Source organism: Agelaius phoeniceus, chromosome Z, assembly GCF_051311805.1.
Source record: "Agelaius phoeniceus isolate bAgePho1 chromosome Z, bAgePho1.hap1, whole genome shotgun sequence".
Taxonomy (NCBI): Eukaryota; Metazoa; Chordata; class Aves; order Passeriformes; family Icteridae; genus Agelaius; species Agelaius phoeniceus.
The window spans coordinates 64,713,510-64,728,507 of NC_135303.1; the positions used below are offsets into that span (position 1 = coordinate 64,713,510).

General features: G+C 32.5%; 1 protein-coding gene across 46 annotated transcripts in view; it reads left to right on the forward strand.

Annotated features, from left to right (window-relative positions):
- The window catches only part of PTPRD (protein tyrosine phosphatase receptor type D), a 1,163,353-nt gene that overhangs the window by 558,729 nt on the left and 589,626 nt on the right, over window positions 1-14,998 (forward strand). The window contains exon 7 of one of the 46 annotated variants that reach the window (XM_077171995.1): window positions 3,665-3,696. The exons of the other annotated variants lie outside the window; for them this stretch is intronic. The gene's annotated coding sequence lies outside the window, so the exon portion shown is untranslated. The remainder of the gene's footprint in view (window positions 1-3,664; window positions 3,697-14,998) is intronic. 46 annotated transcript variants of the gene reach the window in all.

The window sequence follows — 14,998 nt, forward strand, 5'->3', positions numbered from 1 at the left end:
AGATTTGTCAGATGATTATATATTGCCATAGTAAACTGACAGTAGGAAGACATGTCATGTTTCCAAAATGAAAATAGAAAAGAACAAGATCAGTGAAGGATTTCGTTGGGGTTTTTTTCAACTTCCCTAGGAAAAATATACTAATTTATGCAGGATCATTTAACAGCATAGGATGCAGGTCAGAAATAATTATATCTGGCAAGAAAACTGATAATTTTTTAAACAGCTGCTATGTATTTTGAAGCACTGTATCAGTCAGATAGTGCTTTTCAAATCCAGATTTTTTTTTTTTGCTTTGCAAAACCCTAGGCCATTCTCTTTTATGTGACTGATATTTTTAACAGGATAATTTGAAAAAAAAATGCTTCTCAAGAAATTACATGTTTAAGATATTATTTTTGACCTTAGGACAAAGTTCCCACCTTGGTCTGTATACCTACATATTATACAAAACTGGAGGTTTAGAATCTGACAGAATTGTCCTGTTGGATTCTGGATTTTAACATTCTTTGGTGGAGCCTCTCAGAAGCATTTAAAAAATTCTGAAAAATAAATTTGTACATACTCAGCAATTATTAGATGTAGAGCGTAAATATGTAGAGTGTGACAGTTAAATTGTTTGGGATATTTCCTTGCCTCACATGAACATTTCTTATTTTTTTAGCAGGTCAGTGTAATTAGGTAATTAGGAGACTGATAATTTATTCTCAGATGACAAAATACAGGTAATTGTATTTTGTCATCTAAGAATATCAGGCTGTAAGTCTTTCTCTCCTCAAACGTGTTGGAAGTCAAATACAGTCTTGTCTCTGTGGAGTTTAATCAATTTGCACAGTCAGTTGGAATTTTCTGCTGATTTCAGAACACTTGATACTGTATTGCAACTCATGAAGTGCTTATTCAGAGAATCATAGAATAGACTTTATTCCCAGAATCAGTAAGTGGTTTGGGTTGGAAGAGACATTTAGAGGTCATCTAGACCACCAGCTTCACCATGAGCAGGACATCTTCAACCACATAAAATTGCTCAAACTACCATCCAGTCTGATCTTCGGGGTTTCCAGGGATGGGACATCACAACCTTTCCACTGGGCAATTTGTTTGGGTGTTTTATTGCCATTATTGTAAGAACCCTCTTTCTTACATTTAATCTAAATTGAGGCTCTATTATTTTAAATCCAAGATCCCTTGTCCTATTACAACAATCCCATGGTGAATACTATTTGTTCTTCAAGTAGTTAATATCATTCAGACTAGAAATCACAGGAAATGCTCATATATTTTCCCACTGTTGTGGAACAGTAAAAAATATAACATTTCTTATTAATGCAGCTCTGTGCTTTCATATTTGTTTGCAAATTATTTAGCTAGTATTACAGGCAATGATCTCTCATTTTCAGTTAGTGTACCTGAGGCACTACAATTCTTAATAAGCCCTTAGCTGAGTTGATGGCAATGCTTTCTGCAATGTATGAAGTTGTTGATGGAGCCAACATGATGTTGGCCAGATTTTCATAGTAAACACAGAGTGATTTGGACTGAAAGTGATCTTTCAAGGTCATCTCACTCCAGCCCCCTGCCATGAGCAGGGACACCTCTCACTAAGCCAGGTTACTCAGGGCCCTATCCAACCTGACCTTGTACACTTTCAGGGATGGGACTTTCACAATCCTACTGAGTAACCTGCTCCATTGCCTCACCCTCATAGTGAAGAGCTTCTTCCTAATATGTAATTTAAACATAGTCACTTCCAGTTTAAAGCCATTCCTCCTTCTCCAGTCAATTCATGTTCTTGTGAATAGTCTCTCTCCATCTTTCTTGTAGGCTCAGACACTGGAAGGCATTTGTTTAATTCTACATATTTTTCAGCCTTGCAGTCTCTCTCTTTTCAAAGCTACTTTATTTTAAACATGGCTGTTAATGTTGGGTAGAATTGTTAAAATTTAATGTGAATAGAAATATTGGAACATTTTACATTTTCTGCTGGAACTATGTTATAAAGAACAGTTTCCATTTTCTACTTAAACCTTATTTTCATGTTATTTTGACACGAGAAGTTGCTTTGAGTACCTAAACTTATGAAAAGATTCTTTATAATTCTGAAATATTTTAAAATATTTATTATTATATAAAATTCTTCATTCTCTCATAAAACATGTAAAATGTCTCTGTCATCAGTCAAATTCGTCTCAAATATTTAATTTGCATTTTTCTGCAGTATATAATACCCTATAATTTAGAAAAGATATGATGTCCTATAATTTAGAAATCCACCTACCACCTATCCACCTACCAGGTAGATTATAAATTGACACATACATATTATTAACCAAACAATCAGCAAGACATCTCAGTGGTCAAATGAATGTATTGTTGATAAGTGTTCCATGGTATAGTCTTTTTCTGCTTTACAGATTTCTTTCTCAATCTTCTAGTAAATAGATCTAGTTAGCTGAAAGAGGAGAGGACATGCTTCAAGATCAGTATTAGGATCATCCTTTACTGACTCTCCAGGCAGGCAATATAGTGCTTTTTGATGTTCCATCCTCTCTCATCCTCGTGAAGATATATTAATACAGCAGAATAAAAGTTAAGTAGTCCATTGCAAAACTTGAGTCTTTTCCTTAGAATTTTATACAGAAGAGTCCATTAAATATTCTATATGCTGCCATTTCTAGAAATCCTTGAGTCATTAATTCAGAATGAATTAATAAAATTAAACCAATTTAAATCTAAGGAATGGAACAGATTATATTTTTCATTCTAAAACTGTATTATCATACTGTTAGGAAATTTATACATTTATTTTATAAATAGAAATACATACATTTATTGATTTGCTTTCTAAAATTCTGAAATCATACAATAATAAATTTCTACTTTTGATCTCATACTCCTGGCATTAATTTTACTTATCTCTGAAATGTTTTGAAATTAAAGTTATTCAAAATCTGGAGGAGGAACTTCTTTGAGGGGCAGGAAGGAAAATTTTCCTCTTATTTTACTGATTAAGTGAAAAAAATTAATTGTGTCAGTAACTTCTTTTCTTATCCTAGAAGGCTCATGAAACTTCCTGAAATTTTCTTTTTGTTCCAGTATTTTGATATAGTAGATGAAGTCACATGGGATCCCTCTTGGGCAAAGTAACTTGAAGGATGATAACTCTGTGTAGAACAACTTTATCAAAGATTAATACATCCTTTAAATTTGAGGTTCAGCAAATATCAGTTGTTGTTGGGGTTTTTTTGTTCTTGTTGTTTGGGGGTTTTTTTGTTTGTTTATTTCTTTATTTGTTTGGGGCTTTTTTGTTTGGTTTTTTTTTCTCACAATTCTGACTCATGATAGCCTTGTAGGATTCATTGTCTTCTATGGAAAAAATGCTGTGGTTGAACCTTGTAGAACACATATTTTAGAAGTTTATGGCACATTGTTTTCATGTTTGCATGAAACTGCACACAGATAGCATCTTCCATCCCTAAAAGACAAATACATTTAATTATAAAGGATGTTTCCCTCTAGATTCAGTTTTTCATGTTCCCTAAAGACACATATCTTCATCAATCATACTTGGCTGTTTGCTACCAGTATTCCTGCTTGGGTTTTTTCCAGAGTTTGGGGGTTCTTCAATGCTTCTCATGACTTAGAAACTGTACCTCTTCTACAGGTTTCTATAACCAAAAAAAGATACTGTACTAGGTAAGTTACATACCTGATTCTATTTTTATTTACATTTGTTCAACTCAATTGGACACAATAAACATAATTTTGAGGCTGAATTCTTTCTGCAGAGTTGGGATAGTAGTAACTAAAAATTCAGGGCTGCTATTCAGGGCAGTGATCTAGAATGTTGTCAGTAAAATCTGCCTGGAACATTGCAATGACAATTTTATGCAATCATTTATCAAACTATTTTATAAACACCGTATGATTAATGTAGAAACATTAGGTAGATATGTATACACACAGCTGACTTATTAAGTTACCTGAAATATCCAGCACAGCAGTACACGATACCATACAGGCCTATTTATTCATCTCAGAAATCTTGAGCTGGCAGACCACTTAAACTAATAACTGACCAAAGTTCCATTTCTTTTCATTCAATGAGGCATAAAAGCCTCCATACTTATATAAACTACTTTTTGAAAATTACTCTCAGAGAAGTAAATATAAGCTATGTAGATGAAAAAATCACAGTATTAATTTAAAATTATATGCCAGTTTCAAACCAAACCAGTCTATGTTCCTTATTCATAAATGTCACTCTTCTATAGAGATGTTACAATTTTGACATGGAGTGAATTTCTAGACACCTCCTGGGAACCTTCTTGTCTCAGAGCTCTCAAGCAACAAGAATAATGTCACAAATTGTGCAAAGAGTCTTGTATGAGTCTTGTCCAGATGTATATTCATCTCAGTTAAGATGACCTACTGTTCTTCTGAAACATAACCTAAAGTTCAGTGTTAAACTGAACATAATTGCTTAATGACTTCAAAATAGAGTTTGCTATGAAGTTATGAGGAAAGTAGTTATATTGTTTTAGTCATAGTAATAACTCAAGTCCTTGAGACACAACCCATTTGTAAAAACATTGAATCATTATCCTGACATTCGAGAAACATATGTTGTGATAGCAGCTAACTGAAGGAAACATCTCACCTAAAGAAACAAAATAATTCAGAAAAACCTTATAAAACTATGACAAAAATTTCCACCTTTGTTTTTTGTTGTCTGGAATTATTTTCAGGTGGGAGAAGGTTAACCTTAGTTTCTGCATTCATTAGCTTTTAACTGGTGTTATAAATCTCAAAATATCTTCATTCTGTTGAAGAAAATAAAGGAAAGCCTCCTTTGATTTTTTCTCTTATCTTTTTATTGCCCACAATACTATGTTTCTATCACAACTTATCCAGCTGCAATGAGACAAAAAGAATTGATAGGTAGAAAATATTGTTCAGAGAAAGCAAGTTGCCTGCAGAGAAGAGATCCAAAGCATTTAGCAGTAGAGGAAGATAGTGGACATTCTTTTGGGGCTTTTTTTACATTTTTATAATGTACTTTTAACAAAGAATTTCTTCAACTGATGGAAACAGTTTAACAATTTTTTTTCCAATGTGCTGTGATTTTGCTTGTTATTTACAGAATTTTAAATTGCAATCGTTAACTAATTTTACAATCTGTGAAGTGGGAGCTTCACTAAATCTGAAATTGTTTTATCAAAAGGAAAATAAATTTTGGCTATTGGTTTATAATTAAGAAGTGGGTTTCATACAAATTCCTGTTTCTACCTCTACTTGCTGCAAGCAAGTGGCCAAACATCTTATTCTTCCAGTTTATAAATGCTTGTATGTCTTTCCACATAATCGCAGTGACTATTTAATACCTTGTCCTCAATTTTCTAATTTAAGTGATATGTTTAAAATATATTCTACTTTTTTCTTCACATCATGGTAATTTTGGAGTTAATCATATATAAGTTCTGTCTGGCTAGTTAATGATAGGATTGCAAGTCTTTCCTTTCAGCAGTACTCTTCCCCAGACAAAAATGTAAGTGGTAGCTGTAAAAATATCTGGAATTTCTTTTGAGAAAGAGTAAGTTGAGTAGGAGGAACTACCAGTGAAAGGTTTGCTGCCACAAAGATGCCAGTAAATACTAGTGTCGAGTATTGTGTGTTAGAGCAAAAACACAAACATACCAGACCCTTGTGTATGTTTCTCCTGTCAACATCAAGTCTCAGATCCATGGAGGTTTTATGACTGTTTGTATCTCAAAATTAACACTATTCATACAGTAGTTCTGTGAAGATGAACACTGGTATTCAAAAGGAGATATAGTATGAACCCTCAATTCATCATGGGCCACTCCTACAAAAATTGAATATGAATTCATGCATACTATTGAATCAATTTCTTTTTAGTTTTAGGAGTGTCCTTTCCATATCATTTTAAGAGAACTCATAAAAAGCCTTGCTACTGGGAATAGCCCAAAGGCATATTTGAGCTAATGCATCCTAAATGAAATCTTAACCTTCAACCTTCATTTTCTAAAAGCATATTCTCTAATTAGATAGTGCTCTTTTCATGCAAGTGAAAGGTGTAATGCTGATTAGGTCTATATTGCTGAGGGAAATTTTGCCACTGCAAGGTCAACATCTGTTGACTTAAAAACTAGAAGGCATAATTCAGCATTTGAAATCATAGCTGCTTGTAGTAGGGTTAATTAAATACTAACTCATAATTTCCTGAAAACTCATAACAAATGCAAGCTGACCAAAGCTGAAGATTTCATTTTTTCACATTCTGATATGCATTGCATAAATTAAGCTCACATAATACAGAGGTTAACAGAGGTTTAACCGTGAACCTTGACACAGACAGGTTTGATTGCAATTTTTTTCTGGGCTGATTCAGTTTTTTGTCTTGAGTCTTCTGTACTAGAATGCAATTAAGGAACAAAAAGCATAATGACACTAATGACAGGTACTCCAACCTCAAAACAGGCTGGTTTAATCAGGAACTCTGAATGTGACTTCATGCACAAGTCCTTGTCAATATGTTCTCGTTTCCCCCACTTCACAGACTGAGAAACAACTCCTTAGCAGGAATACATATTAGATACAGACAAATTATACACACTTATTTTTTTTCTCTGAAAACAATTAGTTTGGGTCTGTCAGTGTAATAACCTATGCATTTCCACTAAGAAGGTCAGATACTCCGATGATGTATTTAAAATTTTGCTTCAAAACTTGTAAATACAATTTCCAAATACAACCTTATGGAGATACAAATACAAAAGAGGTTTCCTTTTATATTACTTTTAGGAAGCCACCTCCCCTATTTAATGTAATATTAAAATCTACAGAGTCTGATAATTATTTAATCATAATAAGGTACCAAAAGCATAGATGTAAAGACTACATATATTAATCAGTATTTATAAACAGTATTAAGATGAATATAAAATTATCAGTATAGAGAGTCCATAAGTTACAGGAAAAAAAAGATGTCTAACTCATTAATTAAATTGCATACTTCACTGTTTCTTCAGTACAAACATAAAAAATTATTGTTTGCATTTAGTCTTAGACTTAGTTTTTTCCCCTATGAGTTCTCAGATAATATTTGCTCATCACTTTATGGAATCATAGAAACACTTAGGTTAGAATAGCCCCTTAATATAATCAAGTCCAAAGACTTGCAATCCTATCATTAACTAGTCAGACAAAACTTATATATGATTAACTCCAAAATTACCATTAACCCAGAACTGCCACTGCCGCAACAAGACCATATTCCTAAGTGCAACATTTTCATGTCTTCAAAATAATTCCAGAGATGACTAAACCACCTCCATAGGAAGCTTCTTCCAAAGTCTGACAAGTCTAATATTGAAGCAATTTCTCATAACACACAGCCTATTATTCTATAGTTTAAAGAAACTGAAGATCTTTGAAATTAACCAATACTTCTGAATATATTTTAACTTTTAGAGTATATTAAAGAGCTATTTTTCCACTACTTAAAAATATTTAACTACTATGCATAATATTGGAAATTTCATATCTTGGTAGGAGTAAAATTCTAAGTTGTTTACATCTTAGATATCATGTCAGTTCAAATAATTTAATAAATTTCAAAGTGCTTTCTTAGTTAAATATGAAGACATAAATGCCATCCATAGTGATTTGTGGTAAAATCACTGGAGCAATTCTCAACCAGTGAACCAATTTTCACAGAGGACTTGTGAGAGGTTGTAGATGGCATGCTTGATACTGAAAAAGAATTGATGGTGTAAGATTGAAACCATGCTTTAAGAGTACAATGAACAAAATTCAAGAGCAGCCTTCTCTCCTTTTTAGGGTAAGCTGGTTCTACTTTATTCCCAGAAAACTCACTAACATGGGAAATTTTTCTAACACCCACAAGTGCCAATTTCACTTGTAGGAAAAACAAATTCTGAAGAATTTCTCCCAGCAGAAGTTTTCCCTGTATGCACTTTCTTGATACTCAGCTTCAAATAAGCCAAAAATACCATCTAGATAGGGACAATTTCTAGCATCTTTGTATATTTTTATATTCAACTTTCTTACTCTGATTGAACGTTTTGCTATGGCATAAAGATTTTTGCTACAGCATAACACAAGAGAAAGACCTGACGAGAATAAAGACCAAATAACCCAGACTTTCACAAGATCATTTTAAGTCCTTCAGAATACCTAATGTCAAGTCAGCTAATGTTAACGAAAGAACAATGGTACAAGACTGTATTTGTTTTACATATCACACAGGCAGCTTGTCCAAATATACAAAATCTTAAAGTAATTGAAGTAGTTAGCTGGAATACTAGGAGTTACTTGAGCAAATCAGGTCACTTGAAAATTAGCATAGTGTCACTGAAAAGTCCTTTAAAAAAGGACTTCCTTATAATTCTAATTTATTTAATTAAAATTCACATCACTTATTACTAGGTCAATGATAGAAAAAGACCTATGTCATTAAATTGTTTATTTTCTTTTTATTCATGTCAAGGTGTTTTATCTTCTCCCCACCAATCCCTTTGCAAGATTTATCTTAGTTTTATCTTCTGTTCGGTTTTTTTCCTAATTTTTTGTGTAATATTTCTGTCAACAAACCACAACAATTAATTTATGCTCATGTATTTTTTTGTTCATATAATACAGGAGATCATTTTTACAATGTGCTACTCTTTTCCTTCTACTCATTATTTCACTTATGAGATAATGTCAAAAGGAGATGAATATTGTCACTGGGTAATGTCCTCCCACTGCAAGATGAATGTCAAGACATTTATGAAAAATAAAGGATCACATGAAACAGAGATATCTATTTCAAAGCAGGAAAGCATTTTCCAGTCAAAATATTCCGTGCTGGTCACAAGATGTCTGTTCATTTGGATTGTTTTGAAAAGATGAAACAGATGACAGATGCAAGTAGATTAGCAGCTTTTCTGCTTGACATTAATCATAAAAGTTTCATTTCGTAGTATTTTAAGGATATGATTTTTAAAAAATCCAGATATGAGCAAGAATGTAAAACAAGTATCATAATATTTTCCTTAAATATTTTCTGGTTTCTTAGTTGCGTAGAAATTCATCGTTTGACAGGTATAAAATATACAAAATTATTAACTAGAAAATAATGAGTATTATTTCATTAGATAGATAGATAGATAGATAGATAGATATAGATAGATAGATAGATAAAGTGTTGTGTAGTTTAGCTTTGCCCATACCTAACAATGCGACACTGATGAAAACTGAAACAAATGCACATTATTGTCACTGGCTTTAGATTTACGGATACCTTAACCATGAAGAAAATAATTAAGTAGCTGGTAACACGAACATTTTGGAAATGTTACAGGGCAAATATAGATACCCTATAAATAGATCTTGGACTTACACTATAAAGTCCAGCTCTGTGGACACAGACTTCCATTTTGTTGCAGCAAATGTTAAATTTAATCTAATTCTCTGAGTTGCCCTAAATAAAAAATAACTAGAAAACACAGATAAAAACAGAAACTGACTGGACATGGTTACAGCTGTCTTCCTGGTTTTTAAGCACTTGCTGCGCTTAATAAAAAGGTTTCCTTTCTGTCTCTTCCACTTTGTTGTTTTGGCACCAACAATATTGAGATATATGGCATGTATGTATGGTGCCATGAGTGTATAGAAAGGCTCCCTGGACAAACATCTTCAGCAATACAGCTTTAGAAAACCAAATAAAATTATATGAAGTATTTATTATTCAATATAAACAAAAAAATAAACATTTCTTACAATTAAAAAACTTCAAGTACATGTAATTAAGATGATAACTTTACATATACTAATGCAAGTTGATTTCTTACTCTTTTGCTATAAGAAAATAAAATTCTTCTATTAATACTACTGAAAATGTAATAATATACATGACTTTTCTGTTGCATTTGTTATAATTAGTAGTTTCATATGAGGTTTCCTCTACTGTACGAGAAGCAGACATCACTAATTCATGTGAGCTGATAATCATGTTACAGGTTGGTTTAATGAGATTAGTGCTTTTTTGTAATTATTATGGTAATACACTGCCTGTGACTCATACAATTCTCTTCTATTAATTAGTATGTGATTGCTTTAGTATAATTCATTTTTTCTGAAGTCCCAAGTTTGTTATACTAAGTTATATAGTTATTGACTTTATTATGCAGTTTATTTCATTATGGAGTTGGGGGTTTTTTGATTGAAATTTCATCTTCCTCAGAGCCGACAAATCTCACTTTATATTCTTTGGATTCTTTTCACTGAAAGAATTACAGAAAGTATACAATCTAAGTCAATACTTGTGCTCAAGAATCACCAAATTTTTAAAGTGAGACATGCTATGGTGGAAACACTGTAGCAAGCCATCATGCCATATCAACTCCACTTAGCTTGATTCTCAACTTCCAAGGATGAGTCTTGTATTAAGGGAAATGAAAAAGGTGTCATGATTTCTGCAGTTTGTTATTTTACATAGATGTAGAAGATGATGCAAAAATGCCAGTGTTAGAACCTTGTGAAGCAACAGATATTTAGAGCAACACAAATGCATTTCCTTCCACTCAGCCGGTGACATAATGCACTGCAAATGGTCAGGAAAACTGTGCAAAGCCCCTGAATTTTAAGGATGAGTCTGTGTCAAGTTGGTTCTGAAGAAACAGTGCAGCAAAGCTTGCAGTCAGCCCTGGAACCCTTAGAGCATTGGCATGCATGTATTTCCTGTGAATTTGTATTTTAGAGAAGATTTGCTTTCTATCCCGTTTCTTTCTGTCTCTCAAGCAATGTGAAGGAAAGCAAGGGACATTCTGTCAAAATCCCTATCTGTCAAGAAATTTCCTTCGAAAAAGAACAAATGTGGTCATTCCAGAACCAAACAGAAAGACAAATTCATTCCCAAATCCTGAACAAGTTTAGAGATTTTTAGATAACAGAAAAACTGTATAAAAAAGTATACTATTCCTCTGTAGGGAAATGATATGTATTTCTCACAGAAATTCAAAATTAATTACACATTTTTTGTAGAAATGTGAAAAAATAGTGATCATATCTGGTGAGTATACCAGCCTGTTACTGGCATTAGATAGATGCCTTTCCAATCAATATACAGGAAAGACTGACATCTTCTTGGGAACTAAAATTTTCTATCACATTATAAAGCCAGACTCAAGCTTAATTCAACTAATAATTTGTTATGACAGAGAGCTGATACTTCGCCAGTAAGACTGGTGAATGACTAAATAATTATGGCATTTTTTTGTTAATTTTATGTGAAGCCACTCATAATACTCTCTTTGAGAGGAAAAAAGCAAAACAATAAAACTCTTGATAGTTTCATTCTAAAACAAATATGTAAAGGCTTTTTCTAGACAGTTTTTAGATTGATCATTTTTTCTTATGTTGAATGCCTTCATTATAAAAGCTTCGTCAAATTAAATACTGTTTTCTTCATGTGCAATGTAGTCATGTTTTTCACACAGTAAACTTCATATGGGCAAATCAAAATTTCTCATAACTTTTTAACAAAATGCAACGGTGCTATAATAGTTATTTATTTGCAATGCACTGTGTCAGTGTGTATATAGGCTTTTATGACAATGCTAATATTATTGTTCTAAATAAAACCTTTTTTCAGATTTGAATAATAAAAAGATGATAATAGAAAGACCCTTAAAGATAAAAAATATACAGCATTTTTCTGATTATTTATTATTCAGTTAATCAATCTGTCCATTTAGTAAATAAGTTTTGTTCTATAACAATAATGTATGTGTCAAAAAAATTATCATCAGGATCAGAATTTGTCACATTGTTGCCTAGCTGCATGAGAGGAGTCTCTCAGAATCTTAGTGATGACAGAAGAAACTAATTAATTGTTTATAACCTGCTGATTCTCATATCGTTCCAGTTATTTGCCACACATTACAGAGCTCACATCAGTGCTAGTTTGGGAATTCTGAACTTACCTCTTATTTGTGGTCCAGATTTGCGTTGGGTAATGTAGGTCTACAAACTTAAGCACCTCAAGTTAAATAAGAATCTGGACTTTTGACACAGGAACTGTTTAAGCATTTCCTCCTTATCTCCAAGTCTCTGGTAATTTCTTTTTGTCACTCTTTCTCTCCTGATTATACCAGTCTCCTAATAACATCCCCTGACATTATCAACGCACAGTTTTGCTTTCAGCAGTTTTTTAGTTTCTCTAAATATATGGAAGATTCCTGACAGGAAAAGTACAGTTTTCCTTATGCAAAAATTACTTCATAAGTGAAGTTGAAACACTCATCTAACCTTAGAAAAGTTATTTTAGTCAAAATCCAAGGAAGTTAAAAGGACTGCAGTTTTAACATTGAAGAATTTGAAAGACTTATTTAGAGTTGCCAATGCCCCACAAGTTTAAGTGAGTTTGCTCCCTGTTTTTAGCTCTTTCAAACCACAGTGGTTGTGGTTCCAGCATTCCTGGCAACTATTTCACACACTACATATTCTGCTATGGTTTATTCTGTTTCTTCTAGCAGACTTACCCTAAAGAGCAATTAGGCATTTATTAGGGTTGGCACTCTGATTTTTAGTTTCTCTGTGGCAATCATCTTGACAAACACGAAAGTCTCATTTTCCTGTATTTCACTTAGGAGAGAAAATATAAGTGACATATCATGCTAAAATGTCACAACAAAGGGTAGTTCTGTTTTAATCTCAGGCTTAACATCCTTCCTAGCATATCTCATATCAGTAGTTATTGTCCACGTAAATACTTTCTTAATTATACATGTTTATGTCAATATTCCAAAACTATTTTTCCCTCCTCAAAAATAAGATTGTTTAGTGACTGCATTTCTCAAAACTTACTATGCTAATATTCAGCTTGCTCTCAATTCTGTCCCATGAATCATGTTATATTTTGCAACTTTCTATTTCTCCATCTTGTTGACAAAAAAGAAGTCATCTAGTATTTGTTTTCCAATATATTTATCTGTTTATTTTATTATCAGCAAAAAGTCCAGTAAGGCTGTATACTAGACAATATTAACTCCTTATAAATTGTAAGCCTCAAAGCGTTAAAATAATTTTTTAATGTAAATTAATTATCTCAAGAGAAAAATTATTACTAATATCAGTCAAGCTTTGTTTTTTTCTGTTTGGTTAAAAACCTTGACCTCATCCAGCTTTGCTATTTATAATTTTTTTATTTATTAACTGATTGTAACCATATCTTCTCCTCAAGCATAAATACTGTCAAACAAAACCAAAGGTTGTTGCATAAAAGATAATTAAAGCCTTTACACAAAAGAATTCTTCTAATAGAGCTGAAAAGTTCTTTATAATATGAAAGGTTTCTGGAGTCTATTGGATAACTGACACAAGTGCAACAATTAAGCATGAAATATTCTTTAAGAATGTTTCTGGTTTTAGTAGTATGCAAAGACTATCAGCATAACCCTCACTTAGATAAGACTAGCAGCTGCCTATGGACCTTACTTAATAGCAGTTCATTTCAGAAGCCATAGACAGCAGGGCTCAAACATGCTTCTGTGCCATGTTTCAGGGTTTGAAGTTGTATTTAGCTCCATTTGACCAGTTTATTGTGGGTAATGAAGTAGAATTTCTAAAATGCTCTGGATCTATATTTAGGTATTTCATTAAAAAAAAGATCCTATTCCAGAATGTATTAATCCCCACTTAGTCTACTATCTCTTACCTGGTTAATTTTTTTTTAAATATATTAAAATATGGAGCTAAGGACTTTTGATTTATAGCTTTCTACAGGAACTTAAATACATTTATTTGAATGCACATGCCACTGCTGTCAGTCTGATTTTTTTCATGAATATGAAATTTGCAAGATTTGAGCGCACCTGACTGCTGATAAATGTGAAGATCACTAACAGGGGAAAATAATCTCCATCAATGTCCTTAAAATTCATGCCAACTTACATGTGTGAAACTTTTTAAAAAACATTTTAGTAGAGAATGTGTTTAAAAGAAAACTGATAGCAGAATTTTCTCCTGAACAATGCAAATCAATAGGTTTACAATGTTAGCTATACTTCTGGAGTACTAGTGTATCTGTGGATTAATGCATTAAAAGACATATTTATCACAAATGAAAGAAAACCAGAAGTTAACTGATGACTGACTTTTGCATCAAAGTGGATATTATAACAAATAATGAAAATTGAGTGATCACAGGATTACTGATGACTATCTCTTTTTGAGTTTAAGGATAATACACACGCAGGAGGTGAAATATACAACTAACAAAAGTCTTTACAGGATAATCTCATTGTTTCCAGCTTGCCAAAGAGCCTCTTATACACTGAGTCATAGACTTCTACAGTATACAGCAACTAAGATGCATTTCATATGTGTGTTTAAGTATTTTAACAGGTGATTTCAAGAATGTCCATTGCTGGAGAATTTCTCTGTCATGACATTGAACTCACTGCACTATTGAAAAAATCTAAAAAATCCCACTGATCAGAAACTTGCTAAATCAGTGGATTGATTCAACACATTCAATACCATCATCTACAAAAACAAAGCGTGCCAGATCTGGGTCAGTGAGTCATCATGTTAAGTCCACCACATGGTCATGCCTGATACTGGGCCATCTGCCTGGCAACAATCATTTGTTCTAAATTAAATATAATGAGGACATGATCAGATAATATTAAAACAGGCATGTTTCCTGTTCTGCCTTTAAATTATAGATTTCTGTGCCATCAGTTTTCATTATAAAGTCCTTAATTTTTCATACATCTTTCTCTTCTAATATCAACTAATTATCAGTCTTGCTACTCTGAAATATTTCTGATGTTAAATTATTCCACATTAGTTTTCTCAATTTCTCATTAATATTCTTCTTAAAATCATGTTTGTTTCTCACAGTCTTTTCATTTAATCACCTCCACCTACTGAGTCTTTATTGTTTAATAATTTTCTTCTTTTTCTC